The sequence below is a fragment of the Anser anser genome, assembly GCF_964211835.1.
Source record: "Anser anser genome assembly, chromosome: 19".
In the NCBI taxonomy this organism is placed as follows: Eukaryota; Metazoa; Chordata; class Aves; order Anseriformes; family Anatidae; genus Anser; species Anser anser.
This window is the reverse complement of record NC_139740.1, coordinates 10,271,417-10,285,222: the sequence shown is the minus strand read 5'-3', so window position 1 is coordinate 10,285,222 and position 13,806 is coordinate 10,271,417. Positions and strand designations below refer to the sequence as shown.

Sequence of the window (13,806 nt, the reverse complement as noted above, 5' to 3'; positions counted from 1 at the left end):
AACTTTTTATTGTAATTCACACCCATTAAATAAATAATAATAACAAAAAAAAGCAAAACAAAACAAAACAAAAACCAACCATGCCTGTGGTCTACTGAGATCTGTTTTAATTTGTTTTTACAGCTACTACATACAGACGCCAATGACTATATGAGGCAGGAGTCTGGGCTGAATCAAATCCTCTGCTGTCTGGTTTATCACCACCTCCTGTGTTTATACATAACTCTGGAAATTTAGACGAACTCCAAGATACTTAGAGAGTCAGAGAAAATACATACAGATATGCATATGGATACTTTTCTATGTCTACAGATCTTGACAAAGGTGAATTTTCTAAGTGCATTGCTTACTTTTGTGGTTTACACTAACAATTCTGGGAGTTAAAATATTTAACACTGCATCATTTAGCAAAAATTAAAAATGAATTTTGAAATGGTGGTGTTTTACATGTATTAAGAAACTGCTACCCTTTTCCCTTTTTTAATTATCAAGCATGCTAATTTTGAAAATGCAGTCTTGGATTTTGTTCTTAGTTTAGAAGTCCCTTCCATGAGCAAGGTGAGTAATACTCTTAATAGGACATTATACCACAAAAAAAAAATTACTTTTTTATTAATACTTGTTCCAAATGACATGTAGAGCTTAAAAAGTGCTGCAGAAAGAACCATCAGTCAGTGTGGAAAAGTGCTCCTGATGTATGCTTTTGTGATACTGTACTGTAATGTAGATAAGGAAAAGTGCAAGGTCCTTTTTTTGTAGACTAGAAATATCTATGAAATTAAAAGATGCATGGAAATAGTTACGCAAGTACTTTAGCTTGAAAGTCATCTGGAAATGTTAGTGTTTTAGGAGTTAAACAGTTTTTGTTCAAGCCACAGTCCATCTCAAACACCAGCTCATTAGAACCATCTGTGAGCCTGCTTTAGATTTAAAACTTGTATTTGGAAATCGTGCTGGACTGCATGTACCATAGGATGTTTGAAAGCTTCATACTGAGGCATGCTCTAAGTGAGCACTTTTTTTTTTTTAAACTTCTTTCTTAAAAGGCTTATTTTCTTCTTATTTTCTCAGATTGTCACACGTTTGTCTCTAGTGTGGTCCTTCTCAAATATCTGGAAAGGGATGACTTCAGTTCTCAAAGATAAACAAAGTTCATTACAGCTACTGAATCATTATGAAGACAATGAAGTAGATACAAATCACCTAAGAGGTAATTATAATTGTAGGTAGGCACCAAGCGAACAATAAAAAGTATGTCTACTGAAACTCCAGAATTCAGAAAGGTAACTTCAGCAGTGGTACTTGTAGAACAGTGCCATCACTGTTTGTACAGCTTTAAAAGCAAAAAGCATATTGATTAATTTTCTTCCGTCACTTTTACCCCATGTTACTCGCTAATCTCAGGTTTCTTCCCATTTTCAGTTTGGCATAAGTCTATACAATCTGCTCCTTAAAAGATGCCACCTACTGCTTTGAGAATAATACACAGCCACTTCCCTTTAAATACATGGTAGTTGCTGTATAACAGTTTTCAGGCTCTAACTTCTATGAAGGAAGGTAGGAAAAGGGTGTTCTAAATTATAAATACACTAGACTTGATCACTTGTTCTTCCTTCCTCTTTATTCAACGTGAATATTTTCTAATGATTTGAATGGGAACAGGATTCATCCTTCAATTGCTTCTATCTTCCCTGGCCTTTCCTCATTCCTGCATGAAACATACATATCCAAAATAAATGACAACACACTCGCTCAGTTATGAATAAAACCTCAGCAGCTGCTCTGTGCTCACCCAGATCCCGTACATCACCTGTTTCATTCAACAGTGATAATTACACTTTTTTCACTAGTAATTTGACTGAACTTATTTCCTTTTTTTTCCCTTCTAAATGAAGAATTGTAAGTAGGTAGCAATGATAACCAATGCTCTGTATTCTTTTCTTAACCATGAAAAACTACACTTTTCATACATACTGAATAAATCTGTCAGCTGCAAATGAAACTCTGGAGATATCCCCACAGCTTTATTTGTCTTGCTGACTTCATATGCATTAGGTTGTATGTCCAACTCAGTCTCCGTATGCTTCAAAGCTCCACCTACATATATGTGTTTTTTAATGCCTTTATTTTCAACATTTTCACTCTTTCACTACTAGTCTTTCACTTCTGTTCCCTTCATGCCTTTCCTTCACTGTTAGATTTGTACTTGTATTTCTTGGTATTTCCCATGGTAGCCAGGAGGCTCTCATGTTTTGCACTGTATTTCCCCAGACATCATCTCCACTTACTTCAAGCTCACTTTCTCCATGAATCATTCATAAGCTGATCTACTTCCTAGTGCCATAATTTTTCATCACCCCCCCCCCCCCCCCCCCCCCGGGTCAGAGTTGCTTTCTTTCCTAGGATCTGCTTTGAAATGTTGCTAAGTTCTCATCTGGAGTAAATGGGAGGTAAAGGAGCTCAAACAGAAACGTAGTCTGAAACATACAGGATTTAGCCTATAAAAACTGTGGCAATCTTTAGGTTTCCTACATATTTATAATTTCTTCTGCGAATTGCTACATTCTTTGATGAAACTTCATAAATAATATATCTTGGCTGCAGTAGTCTGCATACATAATCTTTTTAAAAAAGTCAGATTTACTGTATTTAAAAGTAGTTTCCTTACAGCAGAAAATACAAGGCTTTTTGCTATCCAAATATTTGTGATTATTTATCTTGTGCAAGGTAAGGATAAAATAATAATGCAAAAGTAATTATGCATTCAAAACAACTGGAATACAGTCCAAAGCACCCTTTGCCCAAATAGAACAATTAGTCTCCCAAGGGACCACGTCAGCCAAAATACATTACAACCTACCATTATTTTGTTCAGAGTATATGCATCTAATTAGGGTTAATGCAAAGGAGAAGTATATAATTTTTTGTGAGAAAGAAAAACAACAAACCACTTGCTGTTGTATGTGTGCATGTGTGCCAGTACTGCTGCAGCTGGCACGGTCACGGCACGGCGGTATCCCCGGTGACTGCTTGCCTTCTCAGCTGCAAGATGCCTGCTGCAATATCCACAGTTGTAAAGTTAGCACTGTGTAAGGCAGAGAGGGAATGAAACCCTAGGGATTGCAAAATTTTCCTGATACTTCAAAAGGTGTGGATCTCAGTGATCTTTATCACTTCCTTGGGTGAACAGGACAAAGAAAACACACCAGCATTGATACTTGGCTGGCTGCAGCAAACAGAAAGATAAACACCAGGCCAAATTATAAACTCGTATGGAGTGACAGAAGTGGAAGATCCTGCCTGTTATTTCTAAGACAGAATGCATATACCCTCCCCTGTGCTTCAGTCCAGCTTTCCTGGAATAAACGTTGCATCATCAATCAAGGTACGCCACTAAAGGAACAAGGGGGAAAGCACAGAAATTAGGGAAGAACCTCATTTTACTGGGCAGTTTTCAAACCTGTAAGTAGTGCATAATGTTATTCTTTTTCTTCAATAAGCTAGTTAAGAGATACTATTATAGAAAAAGAAATGTGGAGATCAGCAGATGAGACTAATAAAAGCAGATACCACAGCACAAACATTCAGGTGAAAAAAGCGACAGTTATTTCCCTAACAGCTAAATGCTGCTGTGTTTTATTTTTCTTATTTCTGACAAAATTACTCAAAGAAATGAGAGATTCAGAGACTATAGTAAGAGTTGATCAAAAATTTACTGTTCACTAGGATTCTATCTAGATTTGGTCAAAGCGGGACTATTCAGATGATTAAAAAAAAACAAGTTATATCTTTTGTCAGGGCTAAACAATCTCATGGCTGGAGCATTAAACCACCTCGTCTGGAATTAATGAGGCATCAAGCTTAAAGGATGCAACATCTATCTGGAATTCAAAAACCACATGGTGCATTTATTCAGTTTCACAATGAACGCATTTTTTGACCACCAACAAATACGAATGTCACTGTTTACGTATCATTTTACCTAGCTTGGTTTCTGCAATTACGCATATATTTTTAAGTAACAGGGCATGATCTACCTCAGAACTAGTGATTTGTTTATATTAAATATTACAATTCTGCAAAATGATGAAGTTTTTGAAGAAACAGTAATCATTTGTTAAAAATATTTCAGATAGAAAAGACTCACTAAGGGACGTTATAAGCACACTCTTCTCCATCTTTTGGTAAATGAGGTTTAGAACTCTGATCTCTTTTCAACATCCACCAATTCAGCCAGATGCGCCTATCAGCACTCAAACCTTCCTCCTGCGGCTTCAATAATAATGCAAAATTCATTAGTTAAGATTCCCAGGGCCTTTGGCTCTTCTCCTTGAGCTATCTAGGCGATGCAAGGAAAAAGATGGGAAAAGATGGAAAAAAAATGGAAAGCTCAACTTGTTGGTTAACTGATGCCTGGTCTTGGACTCCTGCGTACTACTGGAACATGGGAACATCCCAGATACGATACTAGAGACCTCATATGGTGCAAGACTGGCAGAGGAACTCCTCAGTGAGTTATGCAGTTTGGCACAGCTAAAACAAAAATTTGTGGAGGAATATCCATCTTGCTTGTCAACTGTGTTCAGTGGAGATCAGGCATAAAATGACTCTTTTTTGAGGCTGCCAGTAATATATAATTTATTTTAGTACTTATTTGCAAATTAACTGTAAAAAATCAGGTTCAGAAAAACAGCTTTCAGAAGAGAATACGGACTTCTGGCTTTGTTTGTGTGCCACTTTATTCTTTAGACCATTTCAAGTGCTCTTCCCACAAACAAATGCATTTCATTTTATGAATAATACTCTGCTAAGGGGACATTCCATTCCTTTCTTTCACATATCAAATTCCGTTCTAAAGAAACTGTTCCTTTTTCTTTTGTTGATTTAATAAAACAAAGACAGAGTAAGTAGTTTTCAAGTGGAGACATCTGGGAAATACTAGTAATTGAAATTTATGCTAATTTAGAGTATGGTTGGCAGATTGGCTTGTCTCCATTCAGTAGTGTTCCTAGAAACCACACTTCAGAAAAATATTTTCCTTACTTTGGCTATCCAGGACATGGTGAAAGATGACCTTGTATTTTCCCATTTCCTATTAATCATAAGATATTGACCCAATATGTCAGCAAACACATTCATCTCTTAGTGAGACAAATACGCCACATTAAGTGACTGTTTAGTATGAGTTTAAAAAAAAATAATTGCTTCTCATGGCGAAAGCTTAGAAAGATCCCATTTTTATCAGAACATTGGTTTATATGATCAACTTTAAAATCCTTATGGTAATTTTAAAATTCCAAACTGTTTTGATATAGGTAATCAGAAACAGCATGGAAACAATGGAACTTTTGAACTTTTAAGATATCAACAATGGCCAGTCAGATGACATATTTATGGAAATAAGACTGACCTCTGTTCAGTACATGGAATCAGACATTATTATAGACATACTTTTTTCCTAGCTAAGGAATAAGGAAATCCAATTTTAGAACAAACTCTGCCTAGCGTGCATACTGAAGTTCTTCAGAAAGGAGTGAGAGCTATAGTAATCCAAGCAGTGTGGTTGCTGATATGCGTCTTCAAGAGAAAGAATTATCTTCCTGAGACATTACTTTAAAAATGTATATTTTCAGAAGCTGAATGCTGGAAATACTACTTAAAACAAAAATACATATTTTTCAACTAACTACTAATATTCTCCTTTCAAATAAAGCTTCAGGTTCTGTAAGCTCTAAGCTATTTACACTGTTATTAAAATGAGAAGTGAACAGTCTAGCTGAGGCTCATCTTTATCCATGCAGGAGGTCAGTAGTGAAAGTACAAGGTAAGCACACCACACTTAACAAGAGCAATAAAATGCTTTCTTCTGCTTAGCTGATGGCAAGCAAATGTATACAACCAATTATACAGAAACAACAGAAGTCAATGGAGCTTGCAGTACTATAGCATTACTATAAAACATTCTGACTGCCTTTCAAGGGGAGCAGAAAGAGTGCAGCAAATTAAGCCCTGAGCCTGTCTGTTTCACCAAATGGAAGCTGTTCTTCCAAGGTGCACTGGAGAAGATAAATATTTCTGGGAGAACAAGGAAGGTAAATAAGCCACTAGCAACTGAAAAAAAAAAACCAACAAAAAACAAACGCCAACCAACCAACCAAACCAAACAACCAAACAAAAACAAACACTGACCTTTGGATAAATCCTCATTTTAGCCCTGAGGGAAAACAGATGATTCATGCCATTAGCTAGTCACTGGCCAGAATCTGTGCGTCTATACGAACTACTGATGTGAAACTGGGAATGTCTCTACCCATGCAAACACCCAAGAGAGACTGCACTCCTTGAAATTCTGACATAAAGAGAACTCAAAACACCACTGATTATTATTTTGGTAATGTAATAATCACCTTTCAGAAAAAAAAAAAAAGGAATTATTTTTCAATCTGCTTATAATACAACCAATATGTATCCCATTGGGCCTCCAGTGCCTTTTCACGTTCCACGTACTGGATAGTCAGGAGTTCAACAATCAGTTGTGAGGAGGCCAAGATATAATTAAGCAGTACTTACTTCAACATATATCTATTTGGGTCATGAATATAATACGTCTGTGTAATCATAAGGTCAATAAAGCATAAGCCCTTAGAGGTGAGGGATAACGAAAACAGGGAGGAGTTTGAGACTAGCTCATTCTGACCAAACACGGAATTTTGCATAACCTATCTAGCTGATATTCTCTGCTTTTTAAAGATACTAATTATCTGACATTTTTTAAAAATTTTTTTTTACCTACACGGATTCTTACTGGAATGCTATTGGCTGTCCAGTGACAGTACTGTAAAAATGCAGTGACCACCCTCTTTTGTTCATTGTGACTGAAGCATCTGTGGATAAGGTGGAGGCAATGCAGAAAATCAGAAAGCTGCAGAATGCAGGAATCTCCCACTTTCACAGGGAAGGTTGTGAAGAAAAAAAAATCGTACTAGTGCTCCTTATCCTCCAGTGGCTCCCATTCACTTTAATTTGCCAACTTAAAGATGTTTTATTTTGCTTTTAATGTTAAAAACTACAATAACAGAGTCTCAATTAATGACATGGTAACAGAAATACAATACTCTAGGATCATATAGATAATAGTGTTCCCCAATAAGGTCTTAAAAATGGTAAGCATCTTCCCCATGGCATTTTTTTCAGTCTTCTGCACTAATAAAGCAACATTTTAATAAAAATATTCCTTTCTATCAGTTAATTGCAGACTCTTTTCTGCAGTCTGCATGTATATGTTTCTACACTGTTAACATGACAGTGTCTGTGATTGATGAAGAACACACTTATTTTCATCGTTGATTGAACCATTGAACTATTAAGTTAATTTGAAATTCACTTTGTTTACGCCTATGACTCTCTTTAAACCGCTGAAGAGTAGGCAGGAAACACAATATACATTATAAAATTAGAGAAATGGTCCATAACTGAGGAAATCTGCACGAAGGCCATGTATATATACTAGATTTTAGTACTGGTTCCTAAGTTCCTCCACAAGCTAAAAACATTAAGTTCATAGAAGTAAACAGATCCCTTGAGAACATTCTTGTTCTGAATTGGTACTAGCCACTTCCAGCTAATTAAACTAATCTGGAACAGCACATTCTTCATTCAGAAATACAAGCCTCTGCAGACAGGGCATTCACCACCAGGACTAAGTAGGAACAGCCTGGAATACTTCACTGCATGGACCAGCTCTAAACCATTTCTTTTTTCCTCAGCTTCCCTTTCTCTCAGTTACTCTTTCTGTTCTGGAATTCATCTGTCTCCTTTCCTTACTGGATCATCTTCTCTTGTCAGCGTCTATTGTGCTACCCACCCACTTCCATCACTGTCATCTCACAGGGCTCACTGACGCACGTGATTGTTAAATATAAGTTTAATTAGAAAGCATTCATTGGTAACAAATTAAAATGACTGTCTAACATTAGAATCGAGCAGAAATTGTCTGAGATTTAAAAAGCAATACTATTACATGATATACCTTTACTGCTAAGCAATATCTTACTTTTATGCACTGATGATGAAATTAAACTGCGCAGGGGGCTGGCACGAACCACCTACAATTTAAGAGACACACAACTACTTTCTGCTGAGCTCATTTCACAGTAAGTACAGACCAAAGCAATAATCAAATACTTTTTTGTTTTGAATTGTGAAAATATATTAACTAAATAATATATTGCAAGAATTGTGAAAATATATTAACAAAAGACATCCTTTCAGCCTGTTACAAAAGCCGCTGTAAGTACACCTAAGTGAAAGAAGGGTTTAATTTAGAGACAAGCATGACTTCAGAACCAGCATATTAAAAAAAATTGTCAAACTTTCCTAGAACCTAGAATAGGTACCTTCCTTTTCTTTTTTTTTTCTTAATAATTTTGAAGAAAAACATTCTCCATGTGCTGAAATTAGCATACTTTATTTTATCCTAACTGTAAAGGCTTCAAACATAATACTTGTACAAATCACTAATGCAATTAGGTCTCCTTCATAAGCATCAAGCAATTATGTTTTGCTCTTGCAAATTCTCCTTAAAATATACTTTTGAAATCTTCCTATGCCACTCTTGGCAATCAACTTTCTCGGTACTGCTTTCCATTTAAATTATCACACTTGTGCACCATATATGTCTAAGTAACTCTGCTAGCCCTCAGCTTCTCACTCCTACCTACTGAAAAAAAAGTGAAGAAATGTGACAACTGAAGGAACTGACAGAAAGCATGCCATCCCTCTTAGAGAAGATGAGCACTGATAGTTTTCACATTCATTGACATTCTAAGCAAGGGGCTGACCCCCTCCCCCCCTTCACCAGCTTTAATCCAGCTCTCTCAGGATGCTCATAGCTAAAGCCATGGAAAATTAAGTCACCATTAACTGCACAAAAGTACAACTCCTTTGGCTGAGCTTCATGGTTGCTTTATTATTATTTTTTTTTAATTTTTTTTTTTTTTAAATTATTATTTTTTTAATGGTTGCTTTATATTTTGGTACCTGAACTAATGAGACAGTCACTCCCTGACTGGTGTGCAGACACACACACCCACAGACAGACATCTGCCACCCACCTCTCCTGATAACCAGCACACTGTGTCTGAACTGTGCTTGCAAATCATAAAAAGAGGGATGGTAGCCTTGAGTTTGAGATATTGGTCTGGGATTGAGAACCTCATGGTTCAATTCCGGTCTCACCTATTTCCTCTGACTATGAGCAATTTGCATCTCCATGCTACAAAATTCAGTATTTCTTTTTTTCCCCCTCTTTTGTCAAAGACACTATACTACAATTATATTAATATAACAAAATTCTAAGTGTTATGTCACCAGAAATTCATATAGGGGGAATTTGGGAAGTACTTACCATCCTGTACAATTGTTGATTCTAGAGAGTTTTGACTTCAGTCTCCATAGCTACCAAGAGCAAGTACAACTTGTATGGGGAGAGGCACAAAGTCAATTAATTTTTTCATAGCAGGGTCACAGTATGAACTGAACATGTCCATAGACTTTTAAAGGTCTGTTCTTTAATGAAGCCTTCTATCAGAGATGCTGGAAATTAACCTAACAAGACTCTCCTAATCTTGTTAGCTCATCTGCATTTTAAGGTATAATAATATCACTTACTTGTTTTTCATTATTAAAATGTTTTGATTTGAAAGTCAGTACAGACAGTGCCTATTCAAAAGCTGACTCATCTTTTCTCATTAAAGGTAAGTGAATGGAGAGGGAATAAATTGCTTTTCTAGCAGCAACAACAGAGTTCTAAAATCTAGGTCACATTAAAGAACTTTCTTAAACACAGGCTTTAGACATTGAGCTGACTTTTTTGTTGCTGTGAAACGTTGAGAATAACACACGTGTTCAATCGTTTAGATATGATCAGGCTATAAAATTATTCTGTCCTTATACATGTCACCTACTACCAAGTGACAGGTAACTAAACAATGGGTTCTAATTTCTAGATCCTGTAATAATACCCACAAGTAAGGCCAGTTAGGTGAAAACACTGTTACTCCTCACATTCACCAAAACGTGATTTTAGTCCATGTCAGGAGAGTTCAGGGCTGAAACCCGTTTGTGAACAGACATTTCTTTGAAATGTCATTGCAAAACAGGATTAGAATTTGGTAAGATCTCAACTAACTGGATCAGATGTTTGAAATAAATAGGGTGTAATTCAATAAGGACAAAAGCAAAGTACTACCCTAGGTACAAATAACCAACTGCACAAAAGCAAGTGAGGTATATCTAGCTAGCCTTTGGTTCAGGAAAAAAGGCTCTGGAAGGATAGGAAAGCACCGACCTCATATTAATCAGTAAAAGGAAACTATCAGGAAAAAGGAAAATCATTTTGGGACATAAGAGCTTGTGTGCTATATATTAAAACAAACCAACCTATTAGTCCATTTCGTCTCCCATCGGAAGGTCTCAGCTACAGAGCACAATGCAATATGCACAAACTGGAGAGAATCCAGAGACGTACAAGGGTGATAAAATGGGCAGAAGATAAACTCTGTAAGGAGCTGGTATTACTGGCTTATTTTGGGGAACAGAAAACTGAATGGAGACACACTATGTTCTTCAAATGTTAAAAGCTGCCACAAAGAGGAAAGTAGAAGGATGTTTTCAAAAATCACTGGGATGAAGGAAAGCGGTAATAGACTTAAACTGCAACAAGGAGGACTTAGGCCAAAGGTTTCTAACGGCAAAGACAATTAAGCATGGGAACAGTTTGCCTAGAAAAGCTGTGGAATACATTCAACAAATACCTGGCTGGATTCACGCAGATGTAACTCATTTTGCTGGAGGCAGGCAGATAGATGCACTACCTACCTAATTGCTGGAGACTCTTTCTAGTCATATGTTTTTGAATTCCTTGGAGGCAAAGTACTATCTGAGTACTAATTTTGTAAACTTGTGTGTGATTTACATTACATGTAGACATTTCTTCGGCTTCCCATTCGCAAGGCATTTTTATATCTTGTATTCACAGAAGTAATACATTTAAATCAGATCATCTACCAAACAACTCTTCACTTGTCTCCTTCCAAGTATTTATTGTAAAATCAAACCAATCCTGGCCAAAAAAATAGGCTTTTTTGTTCCTTTTTTAAGGCTTGCCAGATAGCACCTGAACGCACACCCCATCAATCACACTAAAAACCAAACCAAACCAAAACCAAACCAAAACCAAACCACCAAGGATAAAACTGTGAAAGTTATTTGCTGTTTGCCACACCTTTCTAAAACCGTTAAAACACTGATTTGGCTTCACTGGCCTTACTTACTTATTTACTTTTACAGGCACTCCAATGAAGTTAAAAATGGAGTGTACCATTTTAAACTTAATATTCATGCACACTAATTTTACTTTCATTTATATTGGAAATATTTTAAATATTGTACATGATTACATTTCTGAAGCGGAACACTTCTCTAGTGTTGCAATGAAACATTTTCATGTTCCTGGAGAGGTTTTTCTTTTTGGAATTACACTTCTACAAACACTGGCAAAATTACAAATCTTCATTCTTATTTATCATGTAGACAAAATTGCAAGTTTAAACAATTTGCAGAAAATTCAACATCTTGCAGGGAACAGTTATGTAGAATAAGCTTTTAAAATCTAGACTCTGTCCTTGCAAAATTATATTAAATTTGTTTTTTTGTTTGTTTGTTGTTCTTTGGCTTGTTATACAACTTAGAATTTTGATTTTTCTGAAGGTATATACATTGTTCACCTTTGGGTTTCTTCTATCTGGTTTGCAGGGTACCTGAAGGGTTGCTGATAAACTTTTTTTTTTTTTTCTGAAACATTCCAATTTTCAGAATGAGGCAAAAATTCAACGATGTTGTCTATGTTGCAGGGCAAAAGGCCTCCATTTGTTATCTCATATATATTTGATTTTATGTACTGGAACAATTAAAATGAAATCAAGGTTATTTTCAATTTACATCACTGAAGATGTAAAAAGAAAATTAGAAAAATTTACTTTAATCCCCAAACTATATTTCCTCATTGCACTAGCAGTGAATCCAGATCAGTAAATAAACATGGGTACTCCTCAATTTAACCAGAAGTAGTATTAAAATTTCTCACTATCTTAAGTTTAATATTTGGACAAACTATCAGTTTGCATAGCACCCACAGTTTCTGCGTAGCGTCACTTACCACAGTGTGTGGTTGGTAGCAGGGACCTACAAGCCAGAGCACACGATGAACTGCAAGACAGCTGCTCCTAGTTCCTATAAAGTTTTCCACTGAGCAGAGCTGGAAACCACAATACAAGTGCCCCACAGAAACTGAATAAAGTGATGCATTCAGCAACAGCAAGAAGCTTCTTTTTTGCTCTGTCTTGTCTGGCCCTATGTTGTCACTACAAGATGATATTGAGCAAACAAGAAAGGAACTAAATTCCAAATTCAAGACAAACTGGGAGATGTTTCTGCTACATAAGGAAGAGGTTTTATGGCTCACGCTGACTTCAGAACCCAGTGAAGACCAGGAGGACATGCTATAGGCACACTTACTCCTGCCCTCGTAGAAAGAAAACTGGATTTGAGAACATCCTTCTTGAGAAGTTGACATTTGGTATAACGCTGTGATGCTACTTGAGAAATACAGCACTGATAGTCTATGGCAAAAGAGAGCAGTTCCCATGAGGTCAAAATTAAGCATGATTCTGCAGGGTGGATGGATACTGATGATGTGGCCATATTCTAAAATTACCAGTGTGATTCTCAGATTTATCTGCTGCTGCTTTTGTTGTTATTTAATTGCCAACTCAAAAAACATTCAACAACAAAAGAAATCATTTAGTAACTTAAAGGTATTGTTGTCTATAAAAATGAAATTACCCTCCCATGAAATATTTTTGTTTTGAGGAACAACTCTCTAACCTTAAGGGACTAGTAAAACTGAAATTTTCTACTGGATAAAAGAATTGATAAATTCCTTTACAGTAAAAATCACCTCTTTTGTTGTTGTTGAAAGTTTCAAAGAAATAGCACATTTACATTTCACTAAAATAGTATTTCCTAGTAGAAATATTGTGCCAGAAAATATTTAATTAACAAATATAACCTCTATATCTTTAAAGTATACAGCATTGATTTTAAGATTTATTTCTTTTACTAGTCAAAAGCTATTAAAAATGGGAGCTGTACAGATACTTTAAGGATGTACATTGCAATTTAATAGCTCTCTACTATTTCTGATTTCAGTAATTCACTGCAATATTTATGGCCTTGCCAGAACAATGGACACACAGAGTTATGTCTTTAGTTATATGCTTCCTTTCAGTCAGGAAGAAAAGGTACATTTCTAGTTTATTATCTGGAAGTATATTATAGGTATGCTATCCTCCCAGTGCAGAACTGTCCCCAGAAAAAATGATTCTGCAGGAAATAATTTTCTCTCCCTGATACTGAAAAGATAAAAAGACAAAGCAGCACGAGTTTCAGCAAATGTCAGCGATCAGATAATACTCCTGGGGTCACTGGAGGAGTAGTATTTTGATATTTGGTCTCTGCAAATGCATTTTTAATATGACTAGCCCAACTAATAAAAGTCAAGTTAGCCAGTGTATGCCTACCCATGTTACAATTACAGCTGGATTTGGATGCACAGACATAAACCAAAAAGGCAGGGGGAACATCCAATGCTTACACATCAGCGTTTTCAGAACTCTCCTGATGAACTACAGCCAAAAAGCTGTACGAAATTATAGCATTGCTGTATCTTTAGTTTTAAGAACAAAA

General features: G+C 36.1%; 1 protein-coding gene and 1 long non-coding RNA gene across 7 annotated transcripts in view; one reads left to right on the top strand and one right to left on the bottom strand.

Moving 5' to 3' along the window:
- Window positions 1-13,806, bottom strand: part of STXBP4 (syntaxin binding protein 4) — a 77,731-nt gene that overhangs the window by 17,407 nt on the left and 46,518 nt on the right. The gene's annotated exons all lie outside the window — the stretch shown is intronic.
- LOC310884065 overlaps window positions 1-13,806 on the top strand; it is a 53,087-nt gene that overhangs the window by 34,915 nt on the left and 4,366 nt on the right. The window contains exons 2-3 of one of the 2 annotated variants that reach the window (XR_014574011.1): window positions 124-1,210; window positions 3,191-8,153. This is a non-coding gene — a long non-coding RNA (uncharacterized lncRNA). Of the gene's footprint in view, window positions 1-123; window positions 1,211-3,190; window positions 11,654-13,806 lie in introns of those variants that run through there. The other variant, XR_014574012.1, reaches the window with a different exon arrangement.